Source organism: Acipenser ruthenus, chromosome 4 (assembly GCF_902713425.1).
Source record: "Acipenser ruthenus chromosome 4, fAciRut3.2 maternal haplotype, whole genome shotgun sequence".
Classification (NCBI taxonomy): domain Eukaryota; kingdom Metazoa; phylum Chordata; class Actinopteri; order Acipenseriformes; family Acipenseridae; genus Acipenser; species Acipenser ruthenus.
In genome coordinates, this window is record NC_081192.1 from 48,830,015 (window position 1) to 48,850,096 (window position 20,082).

The window sequence follows — 20,082 nt, forward strand, 5'->3', positions numbered from 1 at the left end:
CACACACCTCGACGCTCGACGCTTCGGCGCTCGACGCTCGGCGCGTCGACGCCTCGCCGCTCGACGCTCGGCGCATCGACGCCTTGACGCTCGGTGCACGCACCTCGACGCTCGGCGCTTCGACGTGTCGACGCTCGGTGCACGCACCTCGACGCTCGACGCTCGGTGCACGCACCTCGACGCTCGACGCTCGGTGCACGCACCTCGACGCTCGACGCTCGGTGCACGCACCTCGACGCTCGGCGCTTCGACGCCTTGACGCTCGGTGCACGCACCTCGACGCTCGACGCTTCGGCGCTCGACGCTCGCCGCATCGACGCCTTAGCGATCAGTGCACGCACTCCACGCTTCGGCAACCATGTCCGGGTTCCACCGTTGCGTCACCTGCCAGGCAAAATTGCCAGCGAGCGATCCCCATGAGGACTGTGTGGCGTGTCTGGGGCCAGAGCACGCCGCATCCGCGTTGGCGGATAGGGCTTTTTGCCATCTTTGTGCTGGTTTCCAGACACGCACCCTCCGCCAAAGGGCGAAGAAAGCAGTGGGTGGGCGCTCTCCTTCCTCTGGATCGTCCCACACCATTTCTGCCCCGCCGTCATCTACGGCGACGCCGCCAGGGCGGCTGCAGCTCTCCAGGAGCCCGTCCTCCCAGCTAACGGCTGGTCAGAGGTCCCCCACCGGACGCGCTCGGGAGCGCAGCCCCTCCCCTCGTAGGGTACGCCCCCGTCGGGAGTCTAGGTTGCACTCCAGATCGCCTCGACGGAGAGCACGCTCTCGTTCCCCTCGTCGGGACAGGCGATACAGAGACAGGTCGGGGGTGGCGGAGCTAACCTCCAAAATGTCTCAATTCATGGAGGTTATGATGGGGCAGCAGTCCATCCTCATGTCCCTAGCAAATGTGGTGCCTCCAGTCCCAGAACAACCGACTGTGGCCAAAACCGTCGTTCCAGCCGAAGCGGCCTCAGGAACATCAGTGGCGCAGGACACCACCGCAGCACCAGCCACGGCCAGGGGGTACTAAGACCTCTCCCTCAAGCACAGCAGCGCGCGGTCAACCTCCTTTTTCAAGACCGCAGCGCGGAGGGTGGCGCCCTAGAGGTGGTGCCAAGCCACGCCCTCGGGGCTCTGGCCAGGCCCCTCGTGAACGAGCCCAGCCTAAACAGCCCTGAGAACACCAGGCAGCTGTTAACCCGCCCCTACACTGTCTCCCAGCTCCAGTTCTGGCAACAATGCACCAACGACATCTGGGTGCACAAAACTATATCCACCGGGTACACCCTTCAGTTCCAGTTAAAACCTCCCCCCTTTCGGGGAGTGGTCGTAACTGCAGTGAAGGACTCGGTTCAGTCCTCAGCTCTGAATGTGGAAATACAGGCATTGCTCAGCAAGCGTGCCATTCAACAAGTAGACCCTGCTCTGATCGACCAGGGGTTCTATTCCAAATACTTCCTGGTGCCCAAGAAGGACGGCGGGCTCCGTCCTATTTTAGATCTGCGAGTACTGAACAAATACCTGCGGGTGTTATCGTTCAGGATGCTTACGCACAGGCACATCATCCAGTCAGTCCGACACGGCGACTGGTTCACCACCGTGGACCTGACAGATGCGTACTTTCACGTTCCCATCTGCCCGGGTCACAGGAAGTATCTGCGTTTCGCATTTCAGAGCAGGGTATACGAGTTTTGTGTCCTTCCATTCGGCCTGTCACTAGCTCCTCGAACCTTTTCAAAATGTATGGATGCCATTCTAGCTCCCTTGCGGGCTTAAGGTGTCCGACTGCTGAATTATCTGGACGACTGGCTCGTCTGCGCGCAGTCGAAGGAGCAGGTGGCACAGCACACAGTGATGGTTACAGACCATCTTCGGCGGCTAGGTCTGAAGATCAATTCAGAAAAGAGCCGCCTAGTGCCGAGCCAACAGACCGAATTCTTGGGTCTGCATCTGGACTCAGTGTCCATGGAAGCTACCCTGTCGACACAAAGAGTTGCCTCAATAGAGCGGTGTCTTTCCCTATTCAGGTTGAGACAAACAGTCAGCATGGAGCTGTGTCAGCGCATGCTGGGGTTGATGGCTGCCGCCTCACAAGCCCTTCCTTTGGGCTTACTACACCAGAGACCTCTGCAGGCCTGGTTCAATGCCTTCGCGTTGCATCCGCGGAGAGACAAACACCGCAGGTTAAGGGTATCCCGAGCCTGCTGGGAAGCGCTACGCTGGTGGAAAGTTCCGTCAAACCTCCGCCAAGGCGTACGCTTGGGTCCCATTTTCAGAAGGCAGGTCATCACGACCGACGCTTCCAACCACGGTTGGGGAGCAGTCTGGAACGGGACAGGGACCCGTGGAGTGTGGTCAGGACCCTGGAGGTCAGCCCACATCAATGCTCTGGAGCTCAGAGCGGTGGACCTCGCCCTCCGGCACTTCTTGCCAGTGCTTCTAGGCAAGCATGTGTTAGTGCGGTCAGACAACACCACAGTTGTGGCGTACATCAACCGCCAGGGCGGCTTGCGGTCCCCCGGTCTTCACCGGATGGTAGCACGGATGTTGCTATGGGCACAACCGCGTTTAACCTCTCTGCGTGCGGTTCACCTACCGGGCAGAGTCAATTACCCGGCAGATCTCCTATCCAGAGGAGGCCCTCTTGCAGGCGAATAGCGTCTCCACCCTCAAGTGGTAGAGCGCATCTGGGAATGGTTCGGCACAGCGCAGGTCGATCTCTTCGCTTCGCGAGAGACCACGCACTGTCCCCTATGGTTCTCGGTGAAGGACCTCGACAGCCCCCTGGGGGTGGATGCACTGGCTCACGAATGGCCGCCAGGGCTCCTGTATGCCTTTCCACCGATTCCGATGCTCCCCGCCTTCTTGGAGAAGGTCAGGGTAGAGCGAGCGACAGTGATTCTGATCGCTCCTCGGTGGCCTCGGAGAATATGGTTCCCGAGTCTAGTGCAATTACTGCACGGTCGCCCGAGGGAGCTCCCTCTGCGAGCGGACCTGTTGTCCCAAGCTCAAGGAGAGCTTTGGCATGCGAACCCCAAACTCATGCAGTTATGGGCTTGGCCCCTGAGCGGGAGCGCCTGTCAGCCTTAGGGCTTTCGACTACAGTTATATCGACCATCCAGAGTGCGAGAGCACCCTCTACTAGGTCGCAGTATGCGTATAAGTGGCAGTTGTTTCAGAGTTGGTGTCTGGCTGAGAGCCACGACCCAGTCTCCTGTCCTATGGCAGTAATATTGCAGTTTCTGCAGAAACTGCTGGATGAAGGGAAATCTCCTTCTACACTTAAAGTGTATTTAGCCGCCATTTCGGCTTGTCATGTACGCATTGACGGTTTATCACCTGGTTGCCATTTTTTGGCATCTCAGTTTCTGAAAGGCGCAAGACGCTTGCGGCCTCCAAGAACGATCAGTTCACCGTCGTGGAGCCTTGATGTGGTGCTAGAAGCCCTTACCAAGGCACCGTTTGAGCCTCTCCACAGCGTGGATATGAAGCTCATGTCTATTAAGACTGCATTTTTGCTGGCTGTGGTATCAGCAAAACGCGTGAGCGAGTTACATGCTCTTTCAGTGCATCCTTCTTGTACTCGTTTTGCAGGAGACGGTTCTAAGGTCTCCATGCGCCCTAATCTGGCCTTTTTACCAAAGGTTATATCCCCGTTCCACATGAACCAGTCAGTCGAGTTGATGGCGTTCCATCCTCCTCCTTTTTCTTCCCCAGAGGAAGAGCGGTTACACATGCTCTGCCCCGTGAGGGCATTGAGGTGTTATATTGACCGTACAAGGACTGTGGCAGACAGAACAGTTGTTCATATGCCATGGTTCTAGATCTTTGGGTCAGCCGCTGTCTAAACAGTGCCTTTCCCACTGGATAGTGGATGCTATTAAATTAGCGTATGAATCTGCAGGCCTTCCACCACCAGGGCAGTTGAAGGCGCATTCTACCAGGGGTATGGCGACATCCTGGGCCCTCTTTCGAGGGGTGCCGGTGTCTGATATTTGCGCGGCAGCCAGTTGGGCTACGCCGCATACTTTCATGAGGTTTTACAGGTTAAATGTACTGGATTCCTCTGCTCCACTGTTTGGAGCATCTGTTTTACACTCTGCGACGCCTCAGGATGCGGACGTATAGAGTGGTTGATAGCATGGTGTTGACTGTTCCACCTTTAAGACAGGTGTCATTACGAGCATAGACGCTGAGGCGCAGCTCCGCATATGCCTAGATGTACTGCCTACGCAGTTGCGTTATGACGTAAGTCTGTCCTACTGCCGAGAATCCTCCCTCGCGACGGCTTGGGTACACTGTTCCCATACCTTGATGGTTATTTTCGACTTGAAAGGGAATGATAGGTTGCGGATGCAACCCCGGTTCCCTGAAAGAGAAAATAACCATCAAGCCGCGTGGTCGCTTCAGAAGCCTTCACGGCCTGAAGAGCAAAAGAGGAAGTGAGTCTCTGCGCGCTGCGTATAGTAAGCTCCCAAGGGGGCGGGCTTACGTAGCAGCTCGCGCAGAGGCCTAGCGGCAGCTTTGCTATAAAAGCTCAGCCAATCGCTACTGCCTGACGGCAATATCCCATACCTTGATGGTTATTTTCTCTTTCAGGGAACCGGGGTTGCATCCGCACCCTATCGTTATCATGCGAGTTGGGCAGGAAATGCTTGTGAGTTAAAGGTCAACACGTGCATTCATTGCAGATGGTATTACAATCAAATTGTCAATGATTTAAAAAAGAAATACATCTAGCTATTCCTTCGCATTTATTTCACGCAGTACATACAGTATACCTCTGGCAGACTGGTATGCAGAACAGGGAAAGAAGCACTGGACAAGGGAAATAATGTGTCAGAGATGTCAAAGTGGATTTGGAACGGCAGTGATGAAGCCAATTTGCTTGAAAACATTAAAAGTAGACAGGACATTTCCAGCAAAGGATTTAAAAAATCTGCAATTGATCTGATGCGATCAGAAACCCAGAGGCACTGTAAACTGCGCCTGCTATTGTTGCAGGACTGTTCTTTTTTTATGTTAAGCATTTTTCGTGTTTTTTTTTTTTAGTAACAGCCAGACTTGTTAGAAAGTCTGTAACAAAATAGTTGATTGTTATTGTCGATACATTGTAGATATTACTAAAGACACCCACCATGCAGTTATCACAAAGTCCATAAACAAAACAAAATGTTAAAATAAATTAGTTCTGCACGGTATAAAACAGAGCTGGTTTTACCAGTGTTTGCTAGTCTAACTGATTAGAAGGCATTCTTTATTGTTCTCCAAGTTGCTGCAGTGACATTGTAGATTCTAGTATAACGAGTTACTGTAAATGAGATACTGTTTTAGCAGACAGATTTCATTAAGTAAACATTTATTGGAATCTTTTTGGAATTAAAAGTATAAATGCAAAACTGTGTTACATTTTTCTTTGTGAACATGCTAAGTGAAAAACCGCTATTCAAAAACTGTCAAAATCCCCCAAGGTAGCAATTCCGCCGAATTTAATACCAGCCAAAATGTCCCATTATGTTCCCGCTCCCTACAACATTTTTGATTGACATTTAGTGATATAATTTCCTCCCAGTCCATATTCAGACTTTAGAATTCAGGCCAACCCGAGGAGTGAAATCGGACCAGAGAATTCAGGCTCCCGTCCGAATTGCGAGCCAACTCGAGTAATTTAAAGACATTGCAATGGAGGTGTTGGGGGGAACCTCGAGCATGTTCCCGAGTTATGTGGTTCATGGAAACGTGGTATAAATTCAAGAGATTTGCCACAGATGGATCTCAAATACCAATTTTGTCCCCTGCTGTGAATGAGCACCTGATGCAGGAAAGTTTTTAATTCCATTAATATTCAGACCACCTCATATGCCAAAACGTCTGTGTTAGATGTTACCATTCGATACCCTGGGAGTACAAATGGCAGTTTCATTTGAGCAAATTGTGATATTACTGATTGCTTTGCCAGTGAAGTTATTGGTGATGAGTTATTGGAAGACAGTGGGTAGATATAGCCATTGATCTATTTTCATTATTGCTTACTTAGATGATAACAAAACACGTTTACTTACATTGGGTTAAAGGCAACAGGAAGTGCTTCGCTATCTACTTTTCTTTTTTTGCTTATTCCAATCCTCTCGCAATACCAGCAATAGCTACTTCACCCATTATATTTAGACAATGTTTTCCTCCTCATTTGAGGTCTTTTTCATCTCCCTTCTTTTTTCCTTCTTTTAATTTTATTCTACTTGCTAGATCTTTGAATTGTTTTTACCTGCCATTGTGTAATTACGTAATCGGTCACTGGGCTTTAAAACAACTGTAAGTCGCCCTGGATAAGGGTGTCTGCTAAGAAATACATAAATACATAGTGCTTTATGAAATGCATGCAGCGACAACCTCTGTGTCCTCGCAACCTCATCTCAACCACATTGCAATCGCACGACTTTTATGAAATGGGTTCCTGGGCCTCTCAGTTTGGCTTAATGGTCCAATTACCTTTTTGGTTTGAAAGAAATATCTTGTTTTAAGGAATACACAATTGTTAACTAACATGAAACAAAATGCGAAATATTATTATTATTCAATACCAAAAACTTTATTATCCAAGCCGTAGGAAAGCTATTTTAAATAAGTAAAAAAATAAATAAATTAAAAAAAAGGTTCCTTGATCAGCAGAATCCTGCTTCTGGCCAAAGGAACTCCACCTGAAAGGTAGTTTCCCCCCAAAAATCATGAATTGTTCATCATCATGTTTTCACTTCACTTTTAAAGCTGAATAATTAATAGACTATTTCAAATTAAATCTAATTATGTCATGATTGTTTTCCAAATGGTCCATGAGGGGTGGAAATATTCAATATTTTTAATCATGTAATGCAGTTTTAAATGGGCATAAAATCAATGCCAATATTATGAATAGCCCACTTTACAATATTACAGGCTTTGATCTGCATGCCTTTCAATTCATTAACCATTAGCATAAAGCAACAGCAAAATAAAACTAAAAAAGTTTCAAAGAAAGTATAATGACTCACTTACCAAGAAACTGTACGGGAACAGGAACAGAAGCTTTGCTTCATCTGCAGAATGAAAGTACAGGTGCTCCAGAGCATCAACTTCTCCTTCATCCCAGTAAGCTATCTATTCCCTTCATGGGGTTTTGATGCAGCAGGCTTCCATATCTGCGCCACACTGGCTCTGGCGTCTTTTTCCCTCAGGAAGGTATTTGCCTCAAGGGAGAAGCAGACTGCAATTTAAAAGTTCCAGTCAAGTCAGTACTAGGCCTTGGCAGTGGCTGTGAATGAAGTAAGAACTTATCCTGTGCTGTTTTAGTGTAAGAACTACAGGGAAAGTTGCTTGTTATTAATTTATCTAGAGTGGTGGGAGATGGGCAGGGATCACACCAGTGGTTATAATCCAGTGTGTTCTGCTGTGTTCTCTTACACATACAAACAATATAGTATCTCTGTTAATCCACAAGGTATTCTATTTTGTATTGCAGCATATCATGTGGAAGTGACTTGCTAGCAGGTATTAGCTCTGTTTTCAGTTTACGAAGCCTGCTTCTTATACATGCAGATATCCCTGAACAACCGCTTAAACCAGCAAAAATATGGGATGACCAGCTGTAACAGCATTATCAATTTGGGTAAACTTTCCTGAGGCTGTAAACCTTTGAACAATTGCAAGATTTTTTTTATTTCAGATTTTTTATTTGAACAAAATCCATCTTCTTGCTCTAAGATGATGGCGAGTGTTGAGATCTAGTTATTACCCGGGGGCGCTTGGTCGATCCACTGACATGCTGCAGGTGCTGCTGAACCTTTGAACACTTCAGAAGTGAGATAAAAAAAAATAAAAAATCACTCACTTTTGTTGGTTCACTTGGCAGTGTTTTTCTTCCAGCAGGACAATTAGTTAAAATTCTGAAAGATGGCTTAATATAATGGTGTGTGATATTAGAAATCAATAATAAAGACATGTTGTTTATTCTCTACCACCTTCAGACAAAACCATTGAAATCGTACAAATGAACCTTCATCATCTTACTTGAGGACAAGCCATGTACTCCAGTAAAGCAGAATAGAAACTGCACTGCGCAATGTTCTTCTGTGTGTGAAAATGAAGCCTGCATTGTTCTGTTATTGATGTGTTTGCATAAGTGCTTCACAAACATAATGACTGTATAGATTTGCATTGGCTAATTTCCTGTTATAAACAATAAAACGTATCCTTGGGAGGTTTAGCTAGGAACTCAAATGTGTCATCACCACTGAATTATAGATGGGGCTTCTGATTTTTGGTTTTGATAAAAAATAATAAAACACCACCAATGCAAAAATAAAACGAAATCGGTGTATATCTGATAAACACCGGAAAAACACTGGAAATGGTTACTCAATTCACGTTGACTTGACTCCTTCCCCCGTGAAAAAATAAATAACAAATACCTACCTGTGGAAGGATGGTGGGTAATTCACTGACACACAGGACACAGAGAAGTAATTCAGGAACACCGCACAGGTGCCCAGTTTTATTATGGGAGCTCAATTTCTTTTCAGCCTGCAGAGGGCGCTGTTGTCTGTGGTCTGCCGTACCAACTATGGTAGCGACAGAGCCACAACTATACCGGGGGCGGTAGAGGATACAGTGTTGCAAACAAAACAATAATCAAAAGGCGAAAGGAACAGGGAAAATAAAACACAGTAAACAAAACTACAAATAAAAGGTGCTGCGCTCGGCAGCTTCACCCCAACCGTTGCTACCCGCACGGCCCGGGTCTCCGTCCTACACTAGCGGCTCCCTCAGCCTGCTATACACCTTTTACCGGGGCTGCCCAAAGTTTTTCCCCGCTACCGCTAATTCTTTTATTTATTTATTTTTTTCTTGTTGGGATTTCCGTCCCCGCAGCTTTTTCTCCAGCGCTTCCACACACCGTTTACGTCTCAGAGGGCAGACCTGAGGGAACAGCAGAATGTTAACTTATAGGGCCAGCAATTCCCCCAAGATCCGCCTCTCAGCCACTCAGAGAGAAGGAAAGTCCGCACACCCACTCTCCCACCTCTACGTGTCACTGCCATGACTGAGAGGCGGATATTGACGGGCTGCTGCCCTCTCCCTGCAGCACTATGAACACATCAGAAGAGTCAGCACAGGTCTCCCCCTGTTACACTACCAAAAAAAAAAAGTATATTCTGTATATTCCCAGTGCAGTTGGGCAATGTCCCGCCTTCCTGACTTGTCTCGCATTGATTTGTTCGGGATACTTTAAACCCGCCCCAACTACTTGAGTGACAGCAAATTCCTATATTTCTATTGGATTCTATTGAATTTAAAATGAGATGTTCTTGCTCGTGAGATTTAAAGCTATATTACAGTATGATAGTACTTACACGCTTGTGGAATTTAAAACAGAATTGCAAATTGTGGCGAAATGTAAAAAAAATGCCTAAACACACAGAACCCCCAGAAGAATATGCCCGTGACCATAGGAATTTAGTTGTGGAAGACAGCAAAGGAAGGAAGGTGCAATTGAAGTGTACAAGTACTGTCAAGTTACTATACATATTGTTACAGAAAAAAACTAAATTAACCAAAAAACAATAATTTCATACATTATATAAAAAGCAAAACCCCCCAAAAAAGCTGATTGATAAAAAACAGAAAATTTAATTAATAAAAACTGAAAAACAAAAGCTCTAATTATAGAGGAGTGCATGCCAGTAAAATGTTCCTGCAAACAGTTCAAGGACATGAAGGAATTCTGAAAAGTCCAGCAGCTGTGACATCACACCAATGATATTAATGCAATGCACTCTCTAAATGATCTGAATGCAATACACTACCTAAATGAGAAAACAAATGTACCAGTAGGAACATGAAGGTTTCTGCGAATCTCAAATGTTCACAGGAGCTGAAGTGCAGGTTTGCGATCAACGGCAGATGCAAAAGATTAGACGTGTCTGTTGTCAGCTTTTTCCAAATATAGCCAATGAATTCCTGGAAGATACAGAACACACTGTTTTGCAGCACATAGTCTTAGATACAGTATCTTGGTTCAGTCACCAGTGATTAATGCAGAGCCAGAGAAACCATGGCAGCTCAAAATAGTTGAAAAGCACTGACCTTGCCCCACTAGGAGACCACAGGCTCTCTTTCTGACCACATAGGGATTTTTACAAGTATTTCAATTCATCCATGTCCTCTTTTTTTTAATTGATCTTCAAGTCATTAGTGAAATAGGGCAACTTAATGGCACTAAAAAAGACAAATGTTGGTGTCCAGTTTCCAGCCTATTGAAGCAGTCCATCATTGTGCAGAAACAGTAGCATTGTTAAATAATGGATGAATCACCCAAGAGCTGTGAAAAAAAAACAACAGTATAATGAATAACAGGAACAGTGGTATAATAGTATATCAGTATAATTTACAGGGCTAATTGCTATCAATATACTTTATTTCTAGAACTGAATTGCATAGCACATATTATTTTCCGAATAGCTTCTGCAGTTGAAAATAATATGCAAACACAACTAAATTGTGTTTTTTTTGTTGCTTAAAACAGACTCCATACATCAAACCCATTTCATACTGCTATTACACTCATTACGGTACAATTGCATACACTCTGCAGTCAGCGTATCTATCCAAGGTGGAAAAAAGAAACCAAATTGGTAAAGAACTCATTTTATTTCATGTAAATTTTATAATCCTGACAAATACAGTAAAATCATCATTCCCTGAAACGTATCTATTTGTTTTTTTACAAAGCCCATGTCCCTGTTTCTGGTTTCTGATGCTCGATTGCTAGGTTCTAACTTCCATGTGCATCCAAGATTAACTACGAGATGACAGTTGAAAATTTAAAAAAAAAAAATACATTTTTGGTGCTGTTTTTATAAAACAAAAATAGTAACATGTATTGCAAAAGTAAACATCAGGACCCCACTGAGCTTACTAACAATATGCCTGTGTCCAGTCAATTTATATTTTATAGTAAAATTCAAAATCTGGTCAATCTTAAGTTTTACCAGTCAACATTTACCAAATAAGGTGGTAAATGTTAGAAATTGTGAAGAAATAGATTGTTTTTCGGATACTTACCGGTTAATCTTATGATCTTATGATGTAGAAAAGCATATTGGTAAATGCAGGTATATCATTGAATAATTTATTTATTTCTGCATTTCACGAGGCAATGGTGAGTAGCAAGTGTAGTGCTTCAGGATACTTGAAGGGAGATAACGGGATAGAACAGGAGTCTTGCTCTCGGCGACGCAGAACTGCACCTGTGAGGATAGAAAAGACTGCAGCCACTGCACAACATAGACTTAGGTGGGGAAAACAAACAAGACAATGACAGGTTAATATTTATGACCTAAAGGAAAGCCGTCCACACTGTGGAGAGGAAAAAAAAAACTTTTTAGGAGGAAACCTCTGGTGGGCTGGGCGGAGAGAGCGTCCCCACTCTGGGCAAGCTAGCTAGGGACTGCTGATGACTGCTGTTGATGCCCAGTGACCGAGGACTTTGATGGCATGTTGAGTCCTGCTCTTGCTGCAGATGCCGACTCTAATCCTTTGTGGTCCATTTATTCAGCTTCTGTCAGGTGCGTCAGGTCCAATTTATTTTCACACGCGCCGGTTTTTTACACACGCTGTTTAAAAGTAACACTTCGACTTGAATAAGGGAGGAGACGACCTGAGCCACGGTGGTAGCTGAGTGAAGGTTCGTGCAGATTAATGATGATGAAGGCAGGTGGGAGAGACTGGTGGAGAATCCGTATTCGTCGATTAGGTTTTTGATGAACTGTTGGTCTTGGTGGGGTTTGAGGGCTTTGGCTAAGGCGATGATGTTTATGGGTGTGGAAACTGAAAGGAGAGCTAGTCATTTACGGGACACAGGACACAGGACAGATGGACTGGGAGTGAGCGTCAGTGCAAAAGCGACATATGTGGATATAGCGGCAGCCTTTGACCAGGCAGTTTCCAGTATTTAAATTATTGCAGATCTGCCTGCTCTTTAATAGAGCTGAATTTAATAGAGCAGCCATATTTATCCAGGGATCGAGATGCAGATGGGGGTGCTGAGCCGTGGATAGGATTGACGAAAGAGACGCGATGGGTAGACGGTGGAGAACAAGGAGGCAGCGGGGTGTGAGAGCTGTAGGAAGTTGCTCTGGGGCACAGAGATGAAGAATGGGCTGCCGAAGCACAGATCCTGCAGTTGTGGGCTCGCGGCCTGCTGAAAATCCGATTGAATGAATCCATATTCGGAGTGGCCCAGTTGATGACGTTGTTGGCTTCCAGGATTACGACTGCTTTGGCGGAGAAAGGTTTATGGTAAATGTAAAATATGGTACCCCCGCATCTGAAGGCAGTATAAAGCTGGAAAGACAAGGAAGCGGAGGCAGCACAGACTAAAAATAGAATGGTAGCCTACTGGCTTGTACGAAAAAGAAATGCTAGAAAGAGAGGAAGTCGAAATGGGAATCTTATATAGAAGAAGGGGAGTGATTGACAGAGAGATTAAAGATAGGGGAAGGATAGACGTGACTCACCAGTTACCCCCTGAAACTCAACTTAAAGGTTTACACATTAATTGTCAATTAACAAAATAATCATGAATTTCAAAAAATACATTTATTTCTGCATACACATTATCCATATTAATAAACATTGATGTCAAACAATATATGTATTTCTGCATATCATTTTCCATTAACAAAAAAACATAAATGTCGAACAATATATTGTAACGACCCTGAGTCTGCTGTAACCGTGTTCGGGAAGGTTCAATGCAGCAGGTTTTGCTTCACGAGTGGTACCCAATTGTAACATTGTTGGCAAAACCAAAGGATGAGATGTTGCAACCACCAGAGGACCAAAAGCGGGAAACCATGTCTGCTTGGGATTGGTGGCTGTGCACTGGGGGTGTGCCCTGGATGCAGGAATAAGCTACGCGCTGCTGCTACTGCTGGGCTGCTGTGGAGACGGACAGACAAGTTGGAGTGAGAAAAAATATGCAGAACACAGTGCCAAGGAGAGCAGAAGAGAAGCAGGACTACAACAAAAAGAAACCAGAGACTACACTTATACCCCTTCTCCACTGGCACATCCAACCTGTGAGGGGTCGGTACGGTACGGGTGGTTCTCCACTGGTTATTTGTCATGCAGAGCGAGAACCAAACTGTGAAACTCTGGCCTCACAAGACATCTGAATCCGGCTGCGAGCCAAGCCGGGCCAGGGGCGGGATTAAGGATTTTCATCATTACATTGCATCAGTCTGTACACTCCACGAAGACAAACAACAAACAACATGCCAGGCAGCGAGTGTGATGAGAGAAAAGTACAGTCTTGGGACGCTGAGGAAGTGCAGGCTCTAGTTTCTCTGTGGGCAGATAGAAGTGTTCAGGAAGATCTGGAGTTTATGCCCAAATTTCTGACGAAAACACAAAATCCTACTAAATTCCTCATCCTTGACATTTATTATATTAATATAAAGAAAAAAAATGCGGACAATAAACCAATTTTAAACTTATTTACAAAAATAGTCAAACAAATTACTGTACCATTATAATACATACAAAATACTGTACAGCTGTACCATACATACATACATACAAAATACTGTACAGCTGTACCATACATGCATACATACATACATACATACAAAATACTGTACAGCTGTATCATACATACAACTAGGGCTCTCGTTGCGCTTGCACAGCATCTTTTTTTAACCCTTAGCGGTCCATTTATTCAGCGCGTCTCAGGCGCGTCAGTTCCAATTTATTTTCACACGCACAGTTTATTTCAAACGCGCTGTTTAAAAGTATTTTTTTCCACAGTAAAATAGGTTTAAAAGGCACTGCATATCAACAGGACACTCAGTACTGCATCTCCAGCCCCGCCCCACCCCTTGTTCGCTGTATTTTTCACATACCTCTTCATAGTAGTGCATACCGATAAATCATCTCCTGATCACTCTTTTTATCACCAAACTCCACAATAATGTGATCCAAGTCATTATTTTATTACTATAACATCTAAAAAAAGCTCTGCAAATGTCTGTGATATTCTTTGAGCGCTGGATGCAGAAGCAGCTATCTTGTTTGTTTATGTCCGTGTTATCTATGTGGTGCCGGGGCTATCTGTATTCATGAGATACACCCCTTCTCTCGGCTCCTATCGGTCTCACTCAGCCATTGAATGGTTTTCTTAGCTTTTTCCAGAGAAAAAACGACTAGAGACCTGTTTTATAAATCTTTTTGATGATGTCGGACAGGGTCCGACATTGGACCAGAAAGGGATAATTGCAATGTCGGACCAGGTACGACATAGGACCGCAAAGGGTTAAGCACCCAAACAAAAAACAACTCTAGAAAAAACAACCTTGAAACAGGAAATCTTTGGCAAAGGACAGCAGAGGATGCTGGGAGTGGGAAATAGGGTAAGGAAAAACTGTGTTATAATTGTTGTGTTTTGTTATTAGTTATTGTGAAGTTCCAATATCGTAATATGTGGATGTCATATTGAGAGGCGGAGTAGTGCTCTGGGGTGGGGAAGGGATGTCTATGTGTATGTGTTTGAGTGTGTGGACAGTGTTGACTTGCTGTTAGCTTCCAAATAAACCACATTGTACCTGAGATCCTTGGTCTTTGTCTCCAGAATCTCCCGTGCTCGCTATTATATATATATATACATACATTATTAATTGTTAGTATTATTATTAATAATATTAACAATAATTATTATTATTGTTAGTATTATTAATAATAATAATAATAATAATAATAATAATAATAATAATAATAATAATAATAATAATGACCACTGGTATACAGAATGTAACACAAAGCAGTGGTTCGATAACAATCAAGTTTATTTTTGTTTCTTTGTCCCAATGTTCCAAATAGGAGCTTTTACAGTTTGATTGACTCTAATTGGCAGTGTTTTAGCAGTGCTGTCCTGAAGCTGGTTAGTGTTAGTGGTCATCTTCAGGACCAGCTGGCTGAGGGGACTCTTTTCTGGGCTGAGCTCTTGGGTTAGCAGGGCCTTGTACTGGAGGGAGTCTGGCTCACTTTTGTTTAGATGCATCCAGAATTTTAGTGCTCTTTTTTGCATGTTGGTGAGCAGTGGCTAGCAGCCTAATTCAGCCCTGCATGCATGATTTGGTGTTTTCCGTTATTATTATTATTATTATTTATTTCTTAGCAGACGCCCTTATCCAGGGCGACTTAAAATTGTTACAAGTTATATACAATTCATTTTTATTTATTTTTTAAATTTTTTTTGCACATGTAATATGCTTTTGCAAAATTCAGCACGCAGGGTTTCTACTGGATATTTATCCCATTTTGGGTAGTGTTGTTGACTGAGTGAACCCCATACCTCACTTCCATTTAGCACAATGGGCAGGATAACACTGTCAAATATTTTTAGCCAGATTCTGACAGGTATATTTATTTTATAAAGCCTCCTTTTGATGGCTTCCTAGTGCATTCACTGCCAGGTTAACGCTCCCTGACGCACTGATGGTCAGGCCTAGGTATGTATATTGTGGTACCTGCTTCTTTGAGATCTGGACTTTTAGATCATAATTTTGGTATTTTCCATGTTTACTGTCAGGGCCCAGGTCTGACAGTACTGCCGTTCAGTGGGCGACAGCAGCACCAGGTCATCTGCGTAGAGTAGGAATTTAATTTGTTTGTCGTGTAGAGTGACCAGGGGCTGCAGACTGCTCCAACACTGTTGCTAATTCATTGATGTAAATATTGAACTGCAGCCCTGTCTCACTCCATGGCCCTTTGAAGAATTCTGTTCTTTTGTTGCCAATTTTTATTCCACACTTGTACATTGACTTTATTATGTCGTAAACTTTACCCCCTACACCACTTTGTAGAATTTTATAATTTAAACCTTCATGCCAAATGGAATCAAATGCTTTTTTAAAGTCTATAAAACAAGAGAAAATGTTTCCTTTATTTTTTGTTGTACATGTTTGTTGATTAGGGTGTGTAGGGTGTAAATATGGTCAGAAGTGCGGTCATTTGGTAGAAATCCAATCTGACTCTTACTCAAGACACTGTTCGGTTAGGAAGGCCAGTATTCGGGTATTGAAGACAGTGCAGAATATCATCCCCAGATTACTGCTCACACAGATGCCTCTGTAGTTATTGGGGTGAAATTTGTCTCAGGGAAGCAGCCTACCTGTAGTACCAGGTTGAATAAATTCAGCAGGGCCTCTTGCAGCTTAGGGCTGCTGTGCTTTAGCATTTCAGCACTGACTCTGTCAGGGCCACAGGCTTTCCTGGGTATGAGTCCCTGGAGCTTCTCTGTTAGCTCTTGTAGGGTGATTGGGATGTCAAGTGGATTTTGGTTGTCTTTAATTGAAAGTTCTAACACTTTTATTTATCTTGAATTAAATTTTGCTCTGTTGTTTGATCCTTCTGCGGGATTTCTTTGTAGAGGTTTTCCAAATCGTTTTTCCAAATAGTTCCATTTTGTATAGTGAATTCTTATTTTTTTGTTGAATTATTCCACATTTCAATTATTCAACTGGTTGTCGTTAATAATTTTTCAGTATCTGAGAGGGTTTTGTTAATGTGTTTTTCTTTTTTCGGTTTCAGGGTGTGTTTGTATTGTTTTAGGGTCTCACAGTACCTAAGACGTAAACCTGGGTTTTGAGGATGATGTTTTTGATTGGATATTTGGGTTTGTGTTTCTGATTGCTTTTCTTGTTGACTTTTTTGAGTTTTACTTTTATTGCATTACTTTTATTGCATATTTCAATAATCTGGTTAATGGCAAATGCACTCCTGTCATGTTAGTTTGGTACTGTGTGTTTTGGAACGTGTTAATAAAGTTAGTAATTTCAGTAGAGCCAATTGCTTTGATGAAATCTTCTGTGGTGTTTGGAGTCCATTTGTAGGTGTTCTGTAGAATATACAGCTTGCATTGATGTGTTAGTGTGTTGCTGGGCTGTCCTGTTCTTTTTAGGAACGTTGTTATTTGACTGTGGTCTGACAGGGGTGTTTGTGGCCTGACAGTGAATGCAATAGAGGAGGGGTCCAGGTCAGTGATGTCATGATCAACTACACTAGTCCCAAGAGCTGAGCAGTAGGTGAATCTCCCTGAAGAGTCCCCTCTGATCCTGCCATTAATGATGTATAGACCCAAGGCTTGACAGAGATGAACTAATTGTCTTATGTTTTTGTTTACTGCACGGTCAGTTATTTCTGTTTATTAATGTAGGTGTGAGGTACAGAGGGGTCTCTCCAGATATATGGCTGTTACCCTGTGTGCTAATGCAGTCAGGCTCTGTGCCTGTCCTGATGTTGAAATCCCCACAGAACAGCACATTACCCTGTCCTGGTAATGGCAGAACGGGGGATGTAGGTTGCACATAAGTATATGTCTTTCTGGAAAAAGGTGATATTTGTGTTTATTTTCAGCCATATATGGGTCTCTCCTCTTTTAATTGGGTGGATTGAGTTGGTGAGCTCCCCTCTGTACCACACAATAATTCTTCCTGAGTCTACCGTGCTTGACTGAGCTGTGTTTTATAGAGGGCACTGTGACCTCCCTGTAACCTGAGGGACACTGAGTGCACAAGTCTGCACGAAACCATGTCTCCTGTAAAACAATTATATCTATGTTTTCTACATTGATAAGAAACTCAGGGGCTCTTCAGCCCAAAAGCTGTGGAATACAGACCCTGAATGTTCCAGCTATTAATTGAAAGAGATCTCATTATATATATATATATATATATATATATATATATATATATATATATATATATATATATATATATATATATATTCTCTAGGTTAACTTTTTTTTTTATCTACACAATGTGAATTTTAAATTTAAAACAGTAAATAATGCCAGAAGGAAGTGGTTTAAATGTGTGTACATTTAAGCCTTTTCTTTAGCGTAGCTCTGCTGGTGCTATCCAGTGTTGCCCTGGTACTGTGTCTGATTCCTGTACTGTGCCGGGCTGGGCTGGCCTTGGGGGGTGCAGTGTGGGCTGGTGATGTCCAGCCTGTGTGTGGGGGTTCCCCTGGGGGGTCTCCTCCCTGGCTCCTGCCTGTGTTGTGCCTTGCACCTGTCCTTGGGCCTGACCTAGCCACCCCCTCCCACTGTGAGGCCAGATCGTTGGTGCCAGTGTGGATGAGGATGGTGCGGGGGCTCCCTAGGGTGGGCCTGGTCAGCAGCTGTAGGGCTATTTTTGTGTTTGCACACCGGATCTTCATCACACGCTGGCCTGGGAACAGCCACCCATTTAAATCAATGAGAATGGCCACCTCAGCACTGGGCTCTTTTGTAGCCTGTGTGTTTGCTCTCTCTCTCTCTCTCTCTCTCTCTCTTAAATAAATCTGCTAAGGGAGAACAAATTATTAATCCTATTAAATAACTACATTATTTCTCAACTTTGTGAATTTTATTTCCAAAGCTTTACATTCAGACAACTTAAATTTTCTCATATTGCTTCTTGTGCAGGACATCAGGACTGTCCTGCTGATATGGGGACTATGTGACAGGATGGCTGACGTGGTGGCGTCAGGCCAGATGCAGGAAGAAAACAAACCAGTAAGTACTGCGGTGCAAAAAGCGCGCCGAGCATCGTTTATTTAAATAACAAAAACAAATAAAATATTTAAACAAAAAAAGTGCTCACAGAGCAAAATAAATATTCAAACAAAAACGAACACAAAACAAAAATAGGTCAGGCTGGGCAGATCGGTTTCACTGATCCTATGTTGATTTTTAAAATGTTCTTTTCTCCTTTTTCTCCTCGCTCTTTCATGTTATCTCCTCTGAATACCCACCAAGAGCAGGAAGAACTGCAGGTTTATATACCGTGGCCGAGGGGTTTAACTAGCTAGTAATTATTCTATTACCTCTTGGCCACAATCTGCATGAGTTTATGAATTACGTGTGACTGCCGGCTAGTTTAACAATGCACTAACCAACAGCCACACATTACCACAAGGTTTTTAATGTGGATGGGGCTTCCCATCCACGCCACAAAACAATACAAAACACACGGCCTCGCCATCATATAAACAAATCATAACACTAATAATAATAATAATAATAATAATAATAATAATAATAATAATACAAGAAAACAAATACAAAATAATAAATTGCACAGGGGTGGAGGGGTACCCAGTTCTAGAAATAAATAATACATTTCTGGCAGGGCTTTGCCCCGCCCTGTTTTCATATGCAGGGCTCTCGCCCTGCCACAGACTAATATAGGTAGACATGAAAGATTGATACATTCATTGAAAATCACTTGGTCTAGACATCTAACTGTCACTTCTTCACTTGTTGTGGATCAATGTTTTCATGAGTAATATGTTTGCTCTCAGAGGTGGGGCCTGATGCATCTTAGCATTTTGCAGTTGCTTGACCCTGACAACATTTGCTTGTTTAAAAGAGCTATTGGATGGCTGCTAATCGGAAACAGAAGCAGAAATGGCTGTTCCAGGAAACCTTGCATTTAATCCAATATGGCCTTATCCAGTGGGAATAACAGCACAGTGGTTCTCTAAATTGTGATAGGATTCCCAAAGGGGAAGGGAAATAATACCTAAACAATTTGTTTTGTGGAATGGAAAAAGAACATGCATGGTCTGATAGGCTTCTGATAAATTTCATGTTCTGTTTTTTGTATAACTTTTGAACCCTGTGGTTATTACAATTAACTAGTATTGCAGAAAATATATTACCATGTGCTAAAACCCTCATCTTTTCAAACCAGAATGTTATTATACTCTTGTGTGACTGCTGCCTTTTGTGTAACACATTCACTTGTAGTCATTTAAATCAGAATGCTTAATTCTTGACAGAGCATGAAAGTACTGTATTCCTTCAAATTTAAGACACCCAAATTTCCTACACTAATACGACCTCAATCATGCATATGGAGGCAGTTTGCGACCGTCTACTATCACACAGAGCATTACAGTTATGTGCTTGTGTGACCGAGCGCTGTTCAGTGGTGTGTGAGGTGACGTCACGGACCAGGAAGTAACAGAAACAAAACAATGGATGGCGATGGTGAAACTGAACGCAACAGCGCTCAG

General features: G+C 43.7%; 1 pseudogene; it reads left to right on the forward strand.

Moving 5' to 3' along the window:
• Window positions 1-3,038: 3,038 nt before the first annotated feature.
• LOC131737047 (uncharacterized) lies at window positions 3,039-4,271 on the forward strand (annotated as a pseudogene).
• The last annotated feature ends 15,811 nt before the right edge of the window (window positions 4,272-20,082 follow it).